The following is a 23796-nucleotide window of genomic DNA, read 5'->3' as shown; positions in this document are numbered from 1 at the left end:
AACACTGAGTGCCATCTGCATAAATCAAAGTACATATGGCTGGTAGGAAAAGAAAACGCAATTGAGAACTTAGTCATACAATAGTTTATTTGTGTAATTACTTATCAACAGCCAGGGTTGTCAACTGTCCAGAAATTCCAGGACAGTCCGTATATATAGGGCCCTTTTTTGCCCTGTCCGTAAAAAAAAATTATGGAGTCTGTAATTTTTTTGAAGCTTAAGCAACTTATATAGAATATTTTGACTGTATTTATCATCATTTTACAGTTTACAGTGAATGCAGCCGATGTCTTCATATCAAAATTATGGGTTATAGACACGTATCACTGATAATCATAATGATTTATTATGGTTTTCCAATGTGTCCATAAAAAATATTGTCTGTTCGTGATTTTTTTGTAAGTATAAGCAGGTACCAGAATGCAACAACAGAGGCACATGCAGAATAAATTATCAGAATACATTAGAATTTTGGGGCTGGTAGTTTAAAATGATCTACTGGAGGGAAGGGGAACTAGATTGGCATTAACTATTCTGGGTATGGGGCAATCTTTTAAAGCCTTGGCAATTCTCTGTTCCTATCACAACTCACTTCCCGTTTCCCCCGTCACTCTCTATCCACTTTCGCGATGCCGTACTTGGTACCATATGTTCCTTTCAGAGGTAATGGCCCGTCTCGCGCGTCTTTCCTGGTCGTCAGCCTGACCGTGAATCTCTGATCTGACTCCTCCGGAGCTTCTGTGACGTCCTGTCACTGGTGCACACGTCTGAGAACCGTGCCGTCGCAACTTGCTCCCATCCTGTCGACCGGCGTCACCTGATTGAGGAACCTTGACTAGCGTCGCTCGGATCTTCGGGGCTTGATTGTCAACGTCTGGGCTGGGAACCTTGACTGGAGTCGCTCGGATCTTCGGGGCTTGACTGTCGACATCTGAGCTGAGAACCTTGACTGGCATCTCTCGGGTCTTCGGGGCTTGACCATCAACATCTGGGCTGGGCGGAGATGTGGCACCTTTCTTCCTGACAGGAACTCCGAACACTGCTGTCGCTCCTCCCGTCTCTCTCCTCAGTGCCAGAATCACCTTAGAACTTGTACATGCACTGTTTTTCTCCCAAGCTGGTTTCCCTGACAATGCTGTACCCAGGATCCTGATCAAACTCCTACCCTCTGTGATGAAACCTCGCTGTTCTGGTTTCACAGTGTCTTGTCTTTTTGCATAAGCTGTCCAGAAGATATAAAAATAAAGTTTGCAACCCTGTCAACGGTTAGTGGCAAACGGTCCAAGACCGCTCAGGCGACTGATTGGCTGCAGATGTCACATGATGTATAAAGTTGAGTGGGAGGCATTAGGTACATGGCTCGGATTCCACAGTATAACCCCTTTTATACTGTTTGTATATTTGGGGTACATCATAAAATATTTTTAAATAATTATATATTTAATTTAAAAAAAAATTAAAGCACCACTCCAGCGATTTTTTTATTGGACCTCTGTAGAGATGCTTTAAATGTAATTCCTAGGCCCCCTGTCTTATAATCACCTTCTGGCATTTTCAGACGTTTTTGCTGCCGCTCCCTTCAGTCTCCAGTAAAAAGTGATCAGCCCCCAGCTCCAGTGTTTCATGGAGCTGCATGGAGGTCACTTAACAATACAAGTCTATGAGAGCCTCATTCTGGCTTTCATAGACTAGCATTGCACTCTTGCGACATAGCCTCTGACTTCTGGCCAGTCAGAAGATGCGCTTACAAGATGGCGCAGGGAGACTGGAGCGGCATCGAAAAAACTGTGAAAACGCCAGAGGATGTGTATATGACCGGGGGCAGGGGCTTATCTTTAAAGCGCCACTCCAGTGCTGAAAAAAAACCACCCTGGAGTGGTGCTTTAATCAATATATAAAAGTGTAGCTATTAAAGATCACAAACACGTAGTGCGAAACAGGAAATATCTGGCACCAAGATTTTGCAACCTAAAACAGAGACCCCCCTGATTATAGCAATGTGTCACTTACCAGGCTGCTTAGTATAGTTTTGATAAAATCACAGTTTTATCACTAGACTAGTAAACCTGCTGCCAGGTAGTCAAGCATATTCATAAGCGCTTGACTACCTGGCAACTACCTGTGGCCGCCCTCTGTCTGAGCTGAAAGGTTCATTCTGCCTCAGGTCTATGCTTATAGTAGGGATTCAGTCTCTCTGCCCTTATCCATGTGTACGTCACTTGACAAATGGTAAGGTTTTTAATATTAGAGTTAGGACTGTCCCATAGGGGTTGCCTTGACGTCGCGGAATAGCTTTTACATTATTTTGATCAAAATTATGTTAACTAAATACCCTTTATTATTTATTATTATTTTTGCACTGTGCGATCTATCCATTTACTTCCAGTTATTTGGGTATTTTGCTTGTTTTTGGTTTTTCTCTGTTTAGTGGCCTTGCGTGAACATGCATTTACATTTTGCATGCGCATCAATTTACATTTCAGTTCAGACTTCCAGGTTTTTTCTTTGTAGTTCAGTGTGCTTCAGTGCATATAAAAGGATATGGCCGCCCTCTGTCTGAGCTGAAGGGTCATTCTGTCTCAGGTCTATGCTTATACTAGGGTTTCAGTCTCTCTGCCCTTATCCATGTGTACGTCACTTGAAAAATGGTAAGGTTTTTAATATTAGAGTTAGGACTGTCCCATAGGGGTTGCCTTGACATGGTGGGATAGCTTTTACATTATTTTGATCAAAATTATGTTAACTAAATACCCTTTATTACTTATTATTATTTTTGCACTGTGCGATCTATCCATTTACTTCCATTTATTTGGGCATTTTGCTTGCTTTTGGTTTTTCTATATTCATAAGCGCTGTATAACTCCGCCCCCACCACTGATTGGTAGCTTTTTGTGTACAATATACATGCGCTGAGAACTGCCAATCAATGATGTGGGCGGGGCTTTACAGAGCTCAGTGTACAGATAACTGCTAGATCTTCAGCAGATAAAACAGGGATTTTATCAAAATGACAGCAGTTGCCCAGTAAGTGACACATCGCTGCAATCAGGGTCTCTGACCCTACATAATAATGCTATCAGATGGGGTAGCAAAAACCTGCTGACAGATTCCTTTTAATCATGTACAAAACCAAGTAAGTGATACATTGCTGAAATCTGAGTGTCTGCCCCTACACTATGCTGCTCTCACATGGGGTAGCAAATAACTGATGACAGATTCCCTTTAATCCTACACAAAGCCCAGTAATTGATACATTGCTAAAATCAGTGTGTCTGCTCTCAAATGGGGTAGCAAATAACTGATGACAGATCCTGCACAAAGCACCCTTCAACTTTAGTAAATACATAAGGTAAATAAAAAACAAACTTTCAGCTGGATCTTGACATTTTTACCTATTGTACATGACCTATATTAAATAATTTCTGTGTATGACAATCATTGCATTGCAGCAATGCAATGACTCCCAGCGATGGGAGTGTTACTGCTGTCCTCAGCAGAATGAGACCTGTAATCTTCACATATGGTGCATTTTGCAATAATGTGGAAAACTCTAGAATTTCCAGCTATACAGGTATATTTCCAGATATGACTTTTATGGTTTCATAAATGTGTATATAAATTGTACAGTAATCACCAATTGTATGAAATTAACTCCTATGGGACATTTCAGCATAAAAATAGCAAAAAAAATACATATTTGACTTGTTCTCAGATATGGGCGTACAAGAATGTTCTCAGCGGAAAATCTTCCCTTAATTTATGGGTTTATGTATTCCCCAGTCATTACCAGTAGGGAAGAAACTATAACTGACAATTGCACTTGGCAATAATGGTGCAAATTCAGGATCTTAAAGCAGTTATTAATAATGATTGTGGTATTAACAAAGGAAGGGAGCTACTTTTTCCCCCACATTGAACCCTTGCAATGGCTGTTTAGTGACTTTAGCCAAATGGCTTCCATGGCTTCATGACTTTACTGCACTTTTTCAGTAGAAATAGCCAGGCAACCGCAAGAGGAGCCAACTTTAAGGACAGCCCTATTGCCTTCTAATTGGCATATATTATCACATCTTTTCTGCATTCTGGTGATCGTGTGACTAGCCACGTGGTAAACAGACAATTCAGTTTGACTACAAACATATCAATTAATGACATCTCCATGTCATATTGTCACTGCTATGTTATCTTCAAATGATCTGCTATGATCATACTGAGGTGAGTAATTTAAAGGGAACCTGTCATGTAATTCATGCTGCTCAAACCATGGGCAGCATGAATTAGAGCCCGGCTGCAACACTGCGGCCAGATAGCGATGATGAAGCTTTTGAAACCGAATTGATCAAATTTGGAACATTTTTTCCAAAAAATTGTAGTAGTCGAGTTGTCTTGAAAAGATGTGACAACACTCTGTGATCTCCTAGAAGTGTAGGCAACTTCTTTAAAAGGGATGCTTTGGAGAGACAAAAAATTATGCCAATGGTCCTGCCTTCTTAAACTATAAAGATATCATGAATAGTGTTTTTTCTCACCCTCACAGTACTTGCAATTCAGTGTGATGGTGGATCTACTCCTCGGTGCTTCACCTCTCTTCTCGGACATCACGACAAAGATCAGTGGGCGTGACCAGCTCCCTGCAGTGAGCCTCCTGATAATATCCTTCTATTCAGTCCGAGATCAGGAGGCATAGACTGCCTCCTGATCTCTGACTGAATAGAAGGACATATTATCAGGGGGCTTGCAGCTACTAGCATCGGGGAGCAGGCAACGCACCTGCCACGCCCCTTGATCTCTGACTGAATTTAAGGACATATTATCAGGAGGTTAGCAGCAGTGAGCAGGCCATACCTCCTGATCTGTGGCATGTCATCCCAGAAGGGAGGGATGGGTATTGAGGAGTAAATCCACTGTAACATTGAATTGCAGGTACTGTGAGGGTGGGAAACAGCACTATTCTTGTTACTTATGCAGTTTATGAAGGCATGGCCATTGTAATAATTTTTTATCTTCCCAGAGTACCCCTTTAATGTGTTTAATGGAAAGCCAGCCATAGAAAATTGAAAGAAAGAGAGCAAGACCACAGACCAAGCGATGCATCTGATGTTCAGGTACAATTTTTCTAAGTGCCATATTAAAACTATCAAAGGCACAGGTCATTTTTTTGACATTTTGTGCAACTGGAACATTGTTTGATTTCACTTGGACATGCCAATATCAGGAAATTGAACTACAATTTGGTTCAAATCAAATTAATTTGACCAACTCTACAAGCAGGTATATGTTCTATGAAATGCTCTAGCATTTCACAGAAAATATAGTTTAAAGAGTCGACCGGGGAAGAATAGGCAGAGACGGACTCGTCCAGTATGTTACTGACAGCCTTTTCATAGTGCCGCTTTGGGTGATTGATAAATATCTAACTAAGTATTCACATGGGAGAGACCTTTCAACCCCTTGGAGATGAGCGGAGAGAAACTGGACGGCAGTGGCGCCGGACTAGTCTCGTCTCTGCCTACAGTTTCTGACCAGATTTTCAAGCTATATTTTCTCTGAAACGCCCGAGAGTTTCAGAGAAATATATACCTGATATACCTGACTACAATCATGCAGTCAGGCTTTGATTTATATTGCCTGTGGTTTCAGCAGCATCAATCATTTCCATTTAAAGAAAAATAATACAAAAAATATAAAACTGAAATAGTAAATACAATGATCTGCTATAATAATAAAGCTGCTGAGATGTGAAGTGAATAGCATTGATCATCTCAATAAAAAGATACCCATCATGGTTTGGGATGCATAAGGCAGCATTCACATCACATGTTTTATGCTAAGTTCATTGACTTTGACGGGGCTTACGTCCAAACCCCTGCAAAGGAATTCGGACATATGTGCTGAAGGGACCACTGACAATAATGATGTCAAAGTGTGACATGATGTACACCATTTTTGGCCTTATACGCCTAGTTGAGAGGGCACCAAACAGTAGTTGACTACGTCTTGCTGCCTACCTCCTATAGGCATATTTGGCCAAAAATGATGTACAACAGAGCATACTGTGATTCTGTCAGCATCATTATAGTCAATGGACCCATCAGAGTGAATCTTGTTTTGAAGGGGTTCGGAAGTAAGCAACAACAGAGCCAGGGATGGTATGCTAAAACTCTTTATGAACATAGCCTAGGGCAGCAAAAGAACAGTATGTTTTTGAAGTTGTGTTGGAAGCAGGAAAAATGGACAAACACAACAATCTGAATTACTTTGACAAGGTTCAAACTTTGATGACTAGACAACTGAGTCCGATCACTTCCAAAATGGTATATTTCTGAATTGGAGAGGTTACTACCTATGAAATGTGGTCTAATAAAGGACAACCGGTGAACTGGCTACAGATCATGGATGCAGAATGAAGACAAGCCCATCTAGTCTGATCCCACATGTGAGCAATTGTAGCTGTAGCACAAATTACTGAAAAAGGTAATGCTGACTGTGATAGAAAGTTGTCAGAATACATGTATGGTAGAGTATGGTAATTTGCTTTGTATGGGGCCATGTAGCTACAGACTGATCAGAGTGGCGATGCTGGTCTTCGTCTGTTGAAAAAAGCTAATAAGATGGTCATGTGAACATCAAAAATAGACCAAAAGGCAATGGAAGAAGGTAGAATGGTCTAATGAATCACTTTACCTAATATTTGCAAGCTGTGTGTGCATACTGTTGAGAACAGATGGCACCAGAACACACTATGAGAAAAATCCAAACAAGCAGAGTGTGTGATTCTCTGAGCAATGTTCTGCTAGGAATCCTTTGGGCTAGGTATTCATGTAGTTAATACTTTGACATGCACCACCTATCAAAAGCAGAATTCTGTAATGTTAATGGCCTCTTTCTGCATGATAATGCACCCTGCCACACTGCAGACATTGTTCAGTAATGATTTGAGGAACATACCAATGAGCTCAAAGTGTTGACTCGGCCTCCAAATTCCCCAGATCTCAATCCAAACGACCATTTGTGTGATGTGTGTTGAAAACCAAATCTGATCTACATAGGCCCCATTATACAGGACATTCAGTAATGGATCGGCAGCTAACATCTTGGTGCCAGATACCACAGGACACGTTCACTTGTGTGGAGTCTATGACACAACAGGTCAGAGCTACTCTGTTGTTAACATTGATTGGTATATATGACCAATAAAGTAATAATAAAATCTAATTATTAAATACAATTAAAATAAATAATATCAAAGAATCTCTTGTTTATGAACACACATAGCCGCCATTATATACCCTGATGTTCTGAAAAGAAAATAAAGTAAAAATATTAATCAACAAGGGTTGTGTAACCTACATGTTCAGAGAGTTATTGTCTTCTTTAGAAAACGCAGTTCTTTAGAAGGCATTGGTAAGAAATCTTTTCTTTAACCTTCTAACAGCTGTACATATAATAAAAATTTTCTGAGATAACCTGCATATTTGGTCACATTTCACCGCATTTGTTGTCAACCTCACTTGTAAGAAAGTACTAGGCAAAATGTGCTAAAATTAAAGGGAAGTGGCAAAGATAAATCAGAAAACATGCCAAATTTATTAAAGCCATTAACCATATTTTAGCAAAATATTGGTGTGTACATGTAAACGCAAATGCAAGTAATCTAATTTATCTAATAGATCCAGAAAATCTGAAACATCAAAAACTTAGTGTGGGAATGTAGCTTCATGGTAAGTTCATACAGAGCTTTTTGGTGAGGATTCAGAAATAGCTTTTGCTCCTAAATCCACATCAAAAACGGTGTCAAATACTCTTTGAATAAGTTTCAAACGGAATTAAATTGGATAGCTCCTATAGTGAACACAGCACTTTTTTTCACATTATTTTGAACATTTTGCAGTAAAACTAATAGGAAGCGTAGCCAAAGAGTATTTGAAGCATTTTTAATGTGGTTTTGCTGTAAATTCCACTTCTAAATCCTCGTAAAAAAAACGTGCAAATAGGCCCTAAAGAGGAATAGGTCATGCATGCAGATGGCTCTCTATAATAATAGATCATGGGCTTTTTGTCTAATGTTTCAGAACTCCCATAAACTACAATGGAGTGAGCCACAGACACTGAAAGCCACCTGTGTAATTGACATACTTCTATCTGGAGTGCAAGGCGGGTTAAGTGACCCCATTCTCCTGAAGTACTATATGAAGCATCCAGAGATGTCTACACAGTACACCATTAGTACTACTCTTCTGTATGTGGCTGTTCATATATAGTTAATTTCTCAGACACGCATTTTTCTGTCCATATGGCTGGGTGCTGCACAGAATGAAATTGTGGGCTGCATGTGTCCCTGAGGCTGTAAGTTGTGCACCCCTGATCTAATAGTTGCCATACACCTTTAATAGCAGCTGTCCAAAATCTTTTTCAGCCAACAAAATATTTCACCTGCCCTCCTACCACACAAATGAATTCCCGGTTTGGCCAAGTATGTAGTCTCAATTGGAAGAGGAAAATAAGGCATTTAAGTTCAACATGCTTGATCCCTATTTTCCCCTAAATCATCTGACAGTCAGTAGGTTTCCACACGCATTTGATAAGATGTCAAGTCCTGCCTCAATTGGCAGATTTAACTGACATTACTCTTATGTACATGGACATCTTAAATCTGACACATGAGTTAACATTAGTTTAGCTGAGAGCTTTCTCTACTGTTTCTCAAACAGATAAACTTTTGGCTTCTGTTCACGTGGTTTCAATGGGGAGAGGGCATAAAGCCACTGTCAGACTCTTCTGGCAGTGGTTTATCTCCTCTGGAAACAAATGGGTGAGCCATTTACATTCAAACTGTCCGATCCTTCCGTCATCAAACATCATACTTCATGGAAGAGTCTGGAAGCCCCCATACCCATCAGATGGTCCAGTAGGTCTTGCCATCCAACTTTTAGGTAATACTGTAAGCATGTAGGCAATAATAAGTTCCGCTGAACTGGCAATGCAATTACAATGATTATCAATTTCCTCAGCAGATTGCAATTAATAGGTTAATGTAATCTTTTTAATGTCAGAACTCTTAACAAAAACCATTTGCCAAATTAACTAAAACCTTTAGGGTTTAACCTGTTCTATCAGCATGTGCTAAAAGTCTTAAATTTGTTATTGAGGACCACTAAGCTGTATCAGAAACAGACTAGAGTCATATACATTGCCAACATAAACATTCAGGCTCACATGTAGTATTAGATATCCTAATTACAAGTTAAATCTTCATTATTGGTTACAAGAGATAGGAGAATTGATTAGAAGGATTCCGATCTATCGGCCAGGTCAGTAATTGGTGACCACTGGATAGGCGGCCTCCTTACCTCCCAGCATTCCCAGCTCACCTTTTAAGTAGTTGTACGTGCGTCACGCCGCATATGATGACGTCACACCAGCCCGGCTAATCAAAAGAAGAGGAGGGTATACAGGTAGATAAGGAGATTCACATGATGCCTGTCCAGTGGTCACAAATTACTAACCTGGCCGATGGATCGAAGTCAAAAAAATGAATTCTCCCATTTCTAATGGTTATTACTAAAAAGCAATTCTTCACCACAGACAAAACACAAGAAAAATGATACTATGTAGTCAAGTTAGCCTAGCTTATACTCCAAAAAACTAAAGGAAATTTCAAGAAATAACATTATATCTAGATAGATAAATATCGTTCAATAATGTAATATATAATAATATTATTATCTCATTACGGTTAAATGGAAAAAGATTTGATTACTAATAAATTATTCTTATCTGTAATAAACTATTGCAATAAAGCACAGCTAAAATATCATCTTATAGATTTCTTGTATTATTAGGTAGCATTATTGTGTACCACTTTAATCACTCTATAGTGTTCACTTTTTTGTGCTTTCTACAAGTTTTAAAACATTTCCATACCAAACAAAAAGACTTTTGTCCTCATATAACATAACATAGACGTTCAATTTAAACCTGGCCAAAAACCAAACCCAGCGAAGACCTTCTCATAGAGTATCTTTCTGACAGTTTTTAGAAGTGATTTCATTGCTTCAGGTAAGAATATATACATTTCCTTGTGATTATCAGTACAGAACATCTCAGGTTAGAGCTACAGATCAAAGCGTATGACTTTCTGCCTGTCTTCTGAATGAATATACCCTATATTCTGACATTTTTAACTTACTGGACATGATACCAACAGGGAATAAAAAGTTTTTTTACTTACCATGAAATGGAAGCAGTGAAAGGGCCAGCAGGTAGAAGCTTGTGAGATCCGAATGTGTCACAGCTCTGTTGGAGATATGAGAGTAATGTGTTTGGGTTTGGCTAGTCCTCATGAATAGAGCCCTGGGCAGACAGGTGTGTTACCTGTTCCAACATGCAAATTACTTGTCATATGAAACCGCCTTGAATGTAGGAGCAGTGCAAAACCAGTTTAAACTCCAGGCCCATCCCTTCAGCAGCAAAATGTAATGCCGGGGATTTCACTAAGCACAGGAGCTCACTGATGTGATAATGGGGGTGGAGTTGTTACTATGTAATGACAGTACAAGCCCAGACGTCTTAGTGACATTATCACACTTTATGACTAGCATGTTAGCCAAGCGCTAGCTTCCCATATACTTTCTTAAGTTTTATTGCTTTCAAACTGGTATAATGAAAAAATATTCTACCATCCGCCTTCTGTGAAGCTTAGTGGTGTGTGAATTCCTACTTCACAGAAAGTTGGGATATTTCGCACATGACGGCTCAGTACACAGTCATTTCAATAATCTGAGCAAAGTCAGAAAGTTTATGTGAAGAAGCCGAGATACTGTAAACCTCAATGTTATAGTACAGGAACATTCAGAAAAAAGAGACTGGATTACAGTGAAATATTGTGATTTATATTTTACTGTTTGTGCTGAATAAATATACTTAAAAAAGTTATTTGGTGGACTTTTCTCCATGAAGAGACATTTTATTTCATTGGTACCATTTTGATGGATATAAGACTTTTTTTGTTTACTTTCTATTAATTCTTTATTTGTGGAGGAATCAGAATGACTTCAAAACAGCAACTTTGAGAATTTTTTTATGCCATTTATCATTGAGCATAATCAATGTGTTATTTTTATAATTTGAATCATTACCGACACAATGGTACCAATTCTATAAAGATTTTTATTTATTACAAAGCATGTTGTAGACTAATACATTAGCAACCCATTAGCACATTGTGATCTTCTTGTCCAAGAGCTGGGGTGTTGTTATTGGTGTCGCATGAAGCTTTTGCCATCTTTCCTTCACTATTGATTGCAGTATCCAAAGGGTTAACTCTCAGAATAAGTTCTTCTTCTGATTCAAGCCCTTATATCGGACCCTGGCAGTTAATCCCATGGGTTCCGGTTTTGAGCCTCTGAAATCACTGTGACATACATATACAGAACAGAATGGTACCTTAACAAAGGAACATGGTGGTTTTTGGGCTGCAGCAGCAATGGTCGAGGTAAAGGCCAAAATAAAAAATATTCCTTGATTTACCTTTCATTTGCCTCCTGAACACAATATATAACATTACCATAAGCACAAAAAGAGGACATGATATTGTTGAACCTTAGATAAGTGCGGCCACAAAAAGTCCTATGAAGTTGTGATCACTTCTTTCAAAACTTTCTCTCATCACTAATTTAGTTTCTGGATTAAAATACTGATTGCATTATTTGGTATAGCATTGGAGGTGCGGGAACTGTACGCAAGTTTTAGACATTTACAGTATGTCTAATAACAACATTTAAGTAGACAGTACAGAGATCTTTCTAACTTGACCATCTGCAAATAGCATGTTAGTAAAGCCAGAGACAGAAATAAATTGTCCCCCGATAAATGGGTGCCAATGGGCTGGCTTGGTAGCACCTTGGGGACACCTTCACTGCTAAGCTCCAGATCCTTTCTCCCAGTCACTTTCAATGCCGTCCACACCTCCAGGCTTGATGGTTTCAGAAAAGCCCAGAGGCTGGCTGAAATTAAGTGTTCGTGGAAGCACTGTCCCTGCAGGTCACAGTGATGCAGAGCAGTCCTGGCTGTAAGTAGACCACACCAAAGAAGAATGCTTCAGACCAAAAATGGATTTCCAAGACACACAGAGCACCTCATCAGAAATAGGCAGCACCAAGACCCGCTCTGGCCCATCTGTCCAGATGCTACACATATTTGTAAGAGGTTGTGACAATAATCATGAAAATCCCCAGTGCTGTGAGTCATTGGTGCAAGAAGAATGCCACCTAATGTTCAAATGGGACCATGGGGAACCAACCGGAAGTGGAAGAGTTTCATGGGGACGACTTTGGAAGAAGCACCGTGTCAGGCGACATTGATGATAAGGTTCCTGAATATAAAAGGTCTGCAAGCCAAATGAGAGGCGAGTTTGCCGCCAAGAGAGTGGTACACATGTGCACTGGATAAGATGCTGTAGCCAAGGTGGCAGGCAGCTGTAAGAAGTGTACACTAGGACCCAAACGGCACCAGACCAGGCCCTGGATACAGACTATGCTGGTCAAGGCCCGAGGACCCAGTCTGTGCTTGTCAAGACCCGGAGTTCAGACTCCGCCGGTCAAGAATAAAGAATCCCAGACCTGCACTGGTCAAGATCCAGAACCCATATGATACCAGTCTACAGCCAGAGCCCAGTCCTCATCCTTTCAGACCTGGAAGACATCCGCCATTGGTCAAGCACCGAAGATCCATAAGGAGACTCCGCCCAGGAGAGGACTCCTGCAGTGGTGAATGGTAAATGCCAGTGAGCGGGGCCATCGCTTCCAGCACTGATGTACGGTACAGATCCACCTCTGTTCCATATGTCAGTGCTGGAAGTGACGGCCCCACTCACCTGGGTAAGGACAGCAGACAGGGAGAAGGTCGATTGAAGCAAAGGAGGCCCAACGTGCTTTGGTAGACTTTGTCAGGAGGACTTGCGGCTTAGCAGGGAAAATCGCTGAGCCCTGCTAAGGCTATTACCAGAGGAGGAGCAAGCACGTTAGCTCCCATGTAAACGGGTGTACAACCCCTGTTAGAAGGTTATGAGTCTAATAAACCAGAGACTTCCAGAATGTTTAAAGTGATTATACAATCTTTATTGTATAATCCACTTGTGTTTGATATGTTTCACATTGTTTACCTGTTGGCATAACTATCGCAATTTCCCACGATATCAGAAAAAATAAATAGCTCATTGGCGGTTCCCGCTTTGTATCTATTTGCATGTTGCATCTGGTCACCTACTTTACACATTGCTGCCCAGGAACCACGACCGCTGTGGAACAACATCCCCCTTCAAGTAAGGGGAAAGAGCATGTCACATCTGGGAAATTTTCCCCTCTGAGTTGGATAGGCAGTATCTCTCCTTTGATAGGACTTAAGAGTAGGGCTAGGGCTAAGCTGCATCAGAGGTCGGCCAACCTCTTTTGACACCAGCCGTAGCAGGACCTTGGTTGAGCTAAGTCCCAGCTAATACTTTGCTCAACCATGTGGACCCTTCCTTTGAAATATGATGCGGCACCTGCTTCAAAAGTGCATCCACCGTGCTGATGCTATGAAACTGACAGGGATGATTATGATCCTCACAGCAACATCTCTTTAAGTAATAAGGTTGACTTATTTTAATACACTCCCTATATACGCCCCCTAGACCATGTCTCTTTAAAGCACCACTCCAGCATTTTATTTAATTTCAGCACTGAAGTGGTGGTGCTAACATAAGTTCCCTGACCCTAGTATTATACTTTCTAGTGTCACTCCGGTCCTGATCCCCCATCTTGTGACCACACCTTTTGACTGGTATCTAGTGATAAGCAAGCATTGTCGACACTGCTCGGTACTCGCCCGAGCATCTTACTGCTCGAGATGCTCGGTGCTCGGTGAGTATTTCCGGGATACTCAGGCGGGAGCTCAGGTACCCATCCTGCATGTTTGCACTCTTTAGCAAGACAATGAACTTGCAGGAATTGTCTGCCACTCACTGTAATGCCATAGCCATCTTGGTTGTGGCATTATTCAGACAAGCAGAGTAGAGAGAGGTGCTGCTGTGTGAGGAACAGAATTGGCGGTGTAGTAGTTAGGTATAGGTATTGCACACTAGGATACATATCCATCTGAACTAACAGTCCTTCTGAGGACTAATCCAGTAACATATATAGCAGGAGTTCGGCAGGCAGAGAAATTTGTGAACACTATATAGCACAATAGTGTCTATTGCACATGCTGTCTGCTGCTGCCTGTTACAGATAGTCATTGGACTAGATATGAAGGCTTTTTTTTTGCTCTTAATTAGAGATGAGCGTTGTTCAACTCGAACTGTTCGCCAATCTCAAATTCGAGCTGTTTTGGGCGGTGTTCGAGCCGTTCGGCGAACACGAACAATTTGAAAAAAATTCGGCTGTTCGAGGTTATGTTCGATAACTGTTCGTGCATTAAAATCATAACTGGATTTTTTCTCAGTAATGCTGAAAATTAATGTTAATACGCAGTTTGAGTGTTCAGCGGGGCGGGGGGAGGGGCAGGGGATGAATCTCTGCAGGAATAATGAAGATCTCCATTTTTTTTTCTCTTTCCCGCATTTACAGTTGGGAGGTTCAATCTGTCAGCCTATCAGCAGAGCACACACACAGCGAACTGCTTTTTTTCACACAAGCAAGGGCATGTGTCATTGGCAGTGTATGTCACATGTCCTTGCCCTATAAGACCCAGCCATTTTCCCCGTCGCCACCATTTTCTCACTGCTGCAGCTGCGTGTTAGATGGCACCGCTGTTGCTGTGTGCGCTATACCTTGTTAATTTAAAGCCAATTTTCGCACAAATCTACAGATAGCTTGGGAGTAGGGAAGAGTTGTGATTGCAGTCCTTTTAAGGACTAGGTTACAGCATTTCCTATGACTTTTATCAGGCAGGTCTGTGCTCGTAAATAGATAGGTTGGGAGTAAAGACTAATTGTAATTGCAGTCCTTTTCAGGACTAAGTTACATCAGTTCCTATCAGTTTTTGCCAGGCAGGTCTGTGCCAGTGCTGTGCAAGTTTTTTTCACAGCATTTGGCTAAATCTAGCAAAGCTAATCCTTTTTGGCCTATTGCAGAGTGTGTTAGTCAGTGGAGTAGCCTATCTGTGTTGCAAGCTACACCACCTGTGTATAGAATACCAATTTTTTTACTGCAACTAGTGAAGTAAAACCTTTTGGGCATAGCATCATTCTATTAGTCCATCTATACTGACCTCCTTAAGGTTGCAAATTGAATATAATTTTTTTCTGCATCTAGCTCTGAAAAAATATTTGGGCTTCTAACAGTGTGTGGGACTTGTTCTATTAGTCCATCTATACTGACCTCCATCAGGTTGCAAATTAAAAATAATTTTTATCTGCATCTAGATCTGAAAAAATATTTGGGCTTCTAGCAGTGTGTGGGACTTGGTCTATTAGTCCATCTATACTGACCTCCATCAGGTTGCAAATTAAAAATATTTTTTTTCTGCATCTAGCTCTGAAAAAATATTTGGGCTTCTAGCAGTGTGTGGGACTTGTTCTATTAGTCCATCTATACTGACCTCCATCAGGTTGCAATTGAATATAATTTTTTTATGCATCTAGCTCTGAAAAAATATTTGGGCTTCTAGCAGTGTGTGGGACTTGTTCTATTAGTCCATCTATACTGACCTCCATCAGGTTGCAAATTAAAATAATTTTTTTCTTCATCTAGCTCTGAAAAAATATTTGGGCTTCTAGCAGTGTGTGGGACTTGTTCTATTAGTCCATCTATACTGACCTCCATCAGGTTGCAAATTGAATATAATTTTTTTCTGCATCTAGCTCTGAAAAAATATTTGGGCTTCTAGCAGTGTGTGGGACTTGGTCTATTAGTCCATCTATACTGACCTCCATCAGGTTGCAAATTCAATATAATTTTTTTCTGCATCTAGCTCTGAAAAAATATTTGGGCTTCTAGCAGTGTGTGGGACTTGTTCTATTAGTCCAGCTATACTGACCTCCATCAGGTTGCAAACTGAATATAATTTTTTTCTGCATCTAGCTCTGAAAAAATATTTGGGCTTCTAGCAGTGTGTGGGACTTGTTCTATTAGTCCATCTACACTGACCTCCATCAGGTTGCAAATTAAAAATAATTTTTTTCTGCATCTAGCTCTGAAAAAATATTTGGGCTTCTAGCAGTGTGTGGGACTTGGTCTATTAGTCCATCTATACTGACCTCCATCAGGTTGCAAATTCAATATAATTTTTTTCTGCATCTAGCTCTGAAAAAATATTTGGGCTTCTAGCAGTGTGTGGGACTTGGTCTATTAGTCCATCTATACTGACCTTCATCAGGTTGCAAATTGAATATAATTTTTTTCTGCATCTAACCCAGCCAATAGTTTTGGCCTAATACCACAGTTTGGCCACTCAGCTCTGCTCGGTTCCCATCCATTGTTTTTTTGTGCAAACAACTCCAGAGTTGTGAATTAGTTAACCACCAAAATGAGTGGAAAAAGGCCTGCTGCTGGTGGAAAGGGGAATAGGCGTGTTTGGAAGGTGAAAAAAGGTTGTGTCCGTGGGGTAGGTGTTAAAGCAACAGTAACACCTGCAGAAGAAAGACCATCTTCCAGCCAAACTAAAATGTCTACTTCTTTTAGCGGACAATGTGATAAGATCCCTTTCTTACCGCCACGCCAATCGCTGCAAATTCCAGATGAGGCACAAAAACAGGAGGTGCTTCAATGGATATCAAGTGCTCCTTTAAGTGGGCTCTCCTCCACATCAACTTCAACATCACAAATACTCCAGTCCTCAAAGGTGTCACCCCAATCGCACTTGCTTCCTCACAGCTTCCAAATCTCCAGCTGCCCGTCTGAGTATGAGGCAGAACAGATGGTTGAGTCTGCAGAGCTGTTTACTAATACTATAGCCTAGGAATCAGAGGTCGGCTCCAGCGCTTCTGTGAATCCAGACGAGGAAATGTTCTGCACTGATGCCCAGAATCTTTATAAGTCGGATCCAGGACCAGACGCTGAAGTTTCTGACCATAATGTAGACCCTCATTCCCAAACTGAAACTCATGTTGGTGGAGACAATGAGGAAGACGATGATGAGACTCAAATACCTGATTGGAGCGACAACTTTAGTTTTTTGTCAGGGCAGGAACTGGTTGGCTCTGAGGACGACGGGTGTGATAACGCACAGGGTGATGATGATGAGGTTGGAGATCCCACTTACTGTCAACCCACAGTCAGCCAAGAGATGAGGTCAGCAGAGGAGGTGGAGGAGAATGCTAGTGACGACGAGGTCAGGTTTCGGCTTCCTGGACAGAGACGTAGTACTGGAAGCACGTCAACAACTGCATCCTCAAACACAACTCTGCCTCTCACCACAAGTCGTGGTGGCTCTTCAGGTCGCATGGGTGCTAAGCCTAGCATAGCCTGGGCATTTTTTCAGATCGATAAAGATGACCCAACTCGTGTTATCTGTAACATTTGTCAGCAAAAGCTAAGTAGAGGCCAAAAAATACATAGTTTGAGAACTTCATGCATGAACCAGCACATGGACATGAAGCATAAGTTGCAGTGGGAAGCTCACTGTGCTACAATGCGGCCTAGCCGGCCGGGCCAACCACCGTCTGCCATATCTTGTGCATCCGCGGCCTCTTCATCCTCTGTGACTGGGAGGACAGCAGTCACACCTGTTTTGGGACGCAGACCTGCCACCTCTTTACCAGCAACAGCCAGCGTGATTGGCAGGTCATCATTTTCTTTGGAGGTGGTAACACCAGCTGGTGTTGAGCGCTGTCCGACATCGATAGCACCACCTTTGGATCAAGGCAACCTAATATGTCCGCCTGCATCTTCCTCACAGACCGGCAGTTTGCCGGGGACACCCTTATCAACCCCGTCTAAGCACAATAGCCAGCCCTCGGTCCCTCAGATGTGGACAAGTAAAAGACCATTTCCTCCTAGCCATGAGAAAGCTAAGAGGTTGAATTTCACCATCTACAAGCTCTTGGCTACAGAAATGCTGCCTTTCCGCCTGGTGGACACAGAGGATTTTCAAGACCTTATGTCCGTCGCAGTGCCCCAGTACCAGATGCCCAGTCGGCACTACTTCTCAAAGAAAGGTGTGCCTGCGCTCCACCAGCATGTCGCACACAACATCACCGCTTCTTTGAGAAACTCTGTGTGTGACAGGGTGCATTTCACCACAGACACTTGGACGAGTAGGCATGGACAGGGGCGTTACATGTCGCTGACTGGGTACTGGGTAACTATGGTGACAGCAGGACAAGGGGCTGCTGTCCAAGTCTTGCCGTCCCCACGAGTTGTGCATCAATCCTCTTTATGTCAAAGTTCCTCCACTGCTTCTGCCTCCTCAACCTCCTCTCGGTCCTCCACCTGCACCCAAAGCCTGTCTGGTCATGCCACAAGCTTTCTAACTGTGCAGAAGGGATCCTGCACTCCTCCTTACTATGCTGGCAGTAGGGCTCAACGTCATCAGGCGGTTTTTACTTTGAAATGTCTGGGAAATGTGAGTCACACAGCTGAGGAGTTGTGGTCAGCTCTGGAGAACCAATTTCATGAATGGTTGTCTCCACTGGACCTGAAGCCAGGGAAGGCCGTGTGCGACAATGCTGCAAACCTGGGTGCGGCACTTCGCCGGGGCAATGTCACACACGTGCCTTGTATGGCTCACGTGTTGAACCTGGTTGTCCAGCAATTTTTAGCCCACTATCCCAGACTAGATGGCCTTCTGCAGAGGGCACGGTCGCTGTGTGCTCACTTCCGCCGTTCGCATCCCGCAGCTCAGCGACTTACATCTCTACAGAAGTCGTTGGGCCTGCCACTTCACCGGCTAAAATGCGATGTGCCTACCCGGTGGAATTCAACTCTGCACATGTTGCAGTGACAGTGGCAGCTCCTACAAGCCCTGGTGCAATACGTTCTGACGTATAGCCTGGGCCAACGAGATCCAGAGGTGGGGCAAATCACGCTGGAGGAGTGTTCTCAGATCAGGGACCTATGCACCCTTCTGCACAGTTTTGAAATGGCGACGAAGATGTTTAGTGCTGACGATGCCATTATCAGCATGACTATTCCGGTGATTTACATGCTGGAGCACATGTTAAACAGAATTCGGAGTCAGGTGGTGGCACAAGAGGAGGTGGAGGAAGTAGAGGAGGAGGAGTTGTATGCGGAAGGGCTAACATCTGCAAGGTCCAGACGGTCGGCACCACCAAGGCTGCAGGCATGTGAGGGTGGGGTAGATGGTATTACCAGGGCGCATGGTAGCAGCCAAACTAGTGAGGAAGGTGCAGGAGCCCAGGAAGGAGTGGAGGACGAACTGATGGAAGACTCATCAGATGAGGGAGACCTTGATCACATTTCTGTTGTGCGAGGTTGGGGGGAGAGGACAGAGGAAGGAAGCATGATTGTTACCTCGCCACCAACACAACAGGGACTTGGTGCTCCTGGATGCGCAAGACACATGAGTGCCTTCTTGCTGCACTACCTGCAACATGACCCTCGAATTGTGAGATTTAGAAATAATCCTGACTACTGGGTTGCCACACTGTTAGATCCCCGGTACAAAAGTAAATTTGCAGAAATTATTCCTGCCATAGAAAGGGATGCACGCATGCAGGAGTATCAGCAGAGACTGTTGCAGAATCTTACATGTGCTTTTCCACAAAACACCACTGGTGCACGTAGTGAATCTCACAGTTCCAACTTGCCAACCGTGGGACCGTCGAGTGTTCAGCACTCAAACCGTAACAGAAACACAGCATCTGCTGGTAACATCAATTTGGCGGAATCATTTCACCACTTTTTTAGCCCATCCTTTGCAAGGCCACAGGAGACAAGAAGTCTGACACATAGTCAACGCCTAGAGACGATGGTACAGGAGTATCTCCAAGTAAATATTGAACCCATGACTGTGTCACTGGATCCTTGCTCTTTTTGGGCTTCCAATCTGGATAAATGGCCGGAGCTAGCCACTTACGCCTTGGAGATCTTGTCATGCCCTGCAGCCAGCGTTCTGTCTGAACGTGTGTTCAGTGCTGCTGGTGGTGTGCTGACAGATAAGCGCACGCGGCTCTCCTCTGATAATGTAGACAGACTCACGTTCATAAAGATGAACAAATCATGGATCCGAAACGACTTTTCTACCCCTGTGTCATCCTGGGGAGAGTAAAAGCTTGATGATTGGTTAAAATCACCTCACCAACCGTTTTAAGCTTTCAAATTACTAATCATGTTTATCTGTATCTTGGCTGGAAAATAATTTGGGCTTTGTAGCAGTGTGCAACACTGATTCTAATAGGCCATCTATACTAAGCTCCACCAGATTTAAAATTACTAATCATGTTTATCTGTATCTTGGCTGGAAAATAATTTGGGCTTTGTAGCAGTGTGCAGTACTGATTCTATTAGGCCATCTATACTAAGCTCCACCAGATTTAAAATTAATAATAATTTTTAGCTGCATCTAGCCCGGAAAATAATTTTGGGGCTCCGAGATGCGCAAGACACGTAAGTGCCTTCTTGCTGCACTACCTGCAACATGACCCTCAGATTGTCAGAATTCGAAGTAATCCTGACTACTGGGTTGCCACACTCTTAGATCCCCCACATTCTTCGATCAACCTTTTCATTTTAATAAAGACCAAAAAAATGGTCATTTTTGAAATTATAAGCATTAGCAGGTTATTAGAAACTGAAATCAAACAGTTTTCAACTCAAAACTTTATTCTAGGTGATGTTACATTTGCACATTGGACCCCTTGTTCAAAAGGAGCTTCTGAACTCTCTCGTCTATTGAATTTGTCAGGTTTTGGATGGTTTCTGCTTCAATTGTTTTGCATGAGGACAGAATACCCTCACAGAGCTGTTGCTTAGATGTGAACTGCCTCCCGCCATCATAGACACTCCTTTTGATGATGCTCCAGAGGTTCAGAATGGGGTAGAGGTCAGGGGAGCATGGGGGTCACACCATAAGTTTGTCCCCTTTTATGCCCATATCAGCCAGAGATGCAGATGTGTTATGTGCAGCATGAGACAGTGCATTATCATGCATAAAAATGATCTTGCTGTGGAATACACGGTTCTTCTTCTTGAACCATGGCAGGAAGTGCTGTTTGAGAAACTCCACATACATTATGGAGTTCATCTTTACCCCTTCAGGGATCCTAAAGGGGCCGACAATTTCTCTCCCCATGATTCCAGCCCAAAACATTACTCCACCTCCTCCTTGTTGGCGCTGTAGCCATGTTTGCGTGCGGTGTCCATCAACCAGCCATACTCCAGTCCATCCATCTGGACCATCGAGCATTGCACGGCACTCATCCGTGAACAAAACAGTTTTGAAATCAGTCTTCATGTAATGTTTGGCCCACTGGAGCCGTTTCTGCTTGTGTGAAGTGGATAGAGGAGGTCGACAGGATGGCGTACGCACAGCTGCAAACCTCTGAAGGACCCTGCATCTTGTTGTTCGGGGGACGTTGGAGGCACCAGCAGCTTCAAAAACTTGTCTGCTGCTATGACAAGGCTTTTTTGCCGCTGCTCTTTTAACCTGACGTAATTGCCTGTAGGAAAGAGTCCTCAATTTGCCCTTATCAGCACGCACACGTGTGTACTGTGAATCAGCTACATACTTCTTGATTGCCAAGACACTTCATCCGGATCATCGCACAATGTTGATTGTAGTCATGCCTTGACCTAAACACTGCACAATTTGTTGCTTCTCAGCAGCCGACACATCCTTTTTCTTTCCCATTTTGGCAGAAAATGTAAACTGTTTAATAATGTGGGACAGCCTTCTTAAGTAGTCTTGCCTTTCATTGGACACTCCTGCCAAACTTATTAGCACAGGTGTCTGCAATTGCTTACAGTGATATAAAGAGCCCTGACACACATCACCATCAATGAGTTTAACTGACAAACAAACAAATTCTTCCCTTATCACTCCTAAACACTTTTTGCATAATAATTTGGAACACAGTGTACATGTGCTTTTCCACAAAGCACCAGTGGTTCACGTAGTGAATCTAACTTGCCAACCGTGGTCTGTAAGGAGTTGTTCAATAAAGGGCCCAAAATTAAGATAACATAGACGGGAGAGGTCTCTATGAATAGGAATTCCTAAGTATTTGATACCCTGTGAGGGCCAGGCAAAGGGAAAGTTGGACTGGATGGAATCCTGTATGGATTTTGGGAGGGAGACATCGAGGGCCTCAGACTTCGCTGCATTGATTTTAAAATTTGACCATGTAACAAAGTGATCTATTTCAGCCATAACAGCAGGGATGGATATATGTGATATATGTGATTGAGTGATATATACTAGGACATCATCAGCAAGTACAGAGCACTTGTACTCGGTGCCTCCCACCTCAATCCACCTAATATTGGGTTTATGGCGAATTGATGAGAGCAGGTGCTCCGTCACTAGGATGTATAAGAGAGGGGACAGAGGACATCCCTGCCTTGTCCCATTGGTGATTATGAAAGGTGATGAAAATGTTCTGACGCACCCCCTGGGCCTTGGGACACCCGGAGCCGGACCCTTTTTGGTGGATGCTGGTGGTTGTAGTCTCTGTGGCGGCGACCCGGTTCCGTGGCTCAGGGCGGTCAAACCAGTGGCGGAACTATTTATGTGGTTTTGATGTTTAAATGTCCGACTACGCCACCCGTGGATTGCGGTCAGAGTGAACCGCCGCTGCAGGACAGACCGCTGAGGCTGGTGTTGTGGGTGCAGCAGAGCGTAGCATAACTCCCCACGGGAGGAGTATAGCCTCAGGGAAGTGTATGCGGAGGATGGGGGTGATGGTGCAGGGCAGCAGCAGTAACGACACGGAGTCAGTGATGCAGTCCAGGGCCTTTACTCACAGTTCTTATTATCCAGACCACTTCTGCAGGTAACGGCTGCCCACGTCGTACTGTGCTTAGCAGGTGAGGGACTCAGACAACTCCCAGATAACTTTGGAGCGCTTGACAGGACCCCATTTGTGTGTCCTTTGTCTGGCCTTTCTTACCAACGCTCCTGTCCGGCTGCCTCGGGCCTCCTCTTGGTAAACTTGGCGCCAGTTTCCCTGACCCTATGTGGTGCCTTCCTAGCGGGTGTAGCGAGGGGTTGCGCCACATAAAATGTCACAGCCTCCGATTTCTAGCTGAGGGTCGTTTCCTGCCTCCACTAGTTTCGGGGACCGGTCTCCCCCTTTGGCCTAACCCCTCCACGCAGTTGGATTCGGGCGTGCGGTGGCGACTTGCCTGTCCGCACCCCTGGGATCCCTTCGTTCCTCGTTCCTGGAGCCTTCTCCACTCCTCTTCCTTCCTTCTCCCTCTTCCAGGCCTGGGCCTCTGTTACTAGGCCCGCCTCCGGAGCAGTGCTCATGCAGAGCCCCTGCTCCCTGTCACTTCTGCTCAGACTTCTCTGCACTGAAGTAAGATGGTGCCCACTTTTTATACTTCCTTCTCAATGCACCCAGGAACTGCTTCCTCACTGCTCCTGCACTACAGGGTTCCCCTTCCTCAGTGTTCCCTCCCCCCACTCCAGCCAGGGACAGAGACTGTCGTGCCCATCTCAGAGGCATATTGGTCGCCCTGCCCCACGGCAATGTGGTGTAATGCATGCAGGTGTCGGGGTCCTAATCCAAACTCCATCCTTACCTGAGAGTGAGATATCACACCTCTGGGTGAGGTGCAATACCTCTGTAGAAACCAAGCCCTCGGGGTGCTACAGTTCCATTTATCTTCAGCCTAGGTGACGTATTGCGATATAGGG

At 43.2% G+C, this 23796-nt stretch overlaps 1 protein-coding gene across 1 annotated transcript in view; it reads right to left on the bottom strand.

Annotated features, from left to right (window-relative positions):
• FAM83B (family with sequence similarity 83 member B) overlaps positions 1 to 10424 on the bottom strand; it is a 122607-nt gene extending 112183 nt beyond the window's left edge. Inside the window, exon 1 of the mRNA XM_073675425.1 lies at positions 10232 to 10424. The gene's annotated coding sequence lies outside the window, so the exon portion shown is untranslated. The remainder of the gene's footprint in view (positions 1 to 10231) is intronic.
• Between the last annotated feature and the right edge of the window lie 13372 nt (positions 10425 to 23796).

Source organism: Phyllobates terribilis, unplaced genomic scaffold, assembly GCF_046119375.1.
Source record: "Phyllobates terribilis strain yellow unplaced genomic scaffold, ASM4611937v1 Scaffold_3__8_contigs__length_932513732, whole genome shotgun sequence".
NCBI lineage: Eukaryota > Metazoa > Chordata > Amphibia > Anura > Dendrobatidae > Phyllobates > Phyllobates terribilis.
The sequence above is the reverse complement of the archived record's forward strand: the minus strand, read 5'-3'. Positions and strand labels throughout refer to the sequence as shown.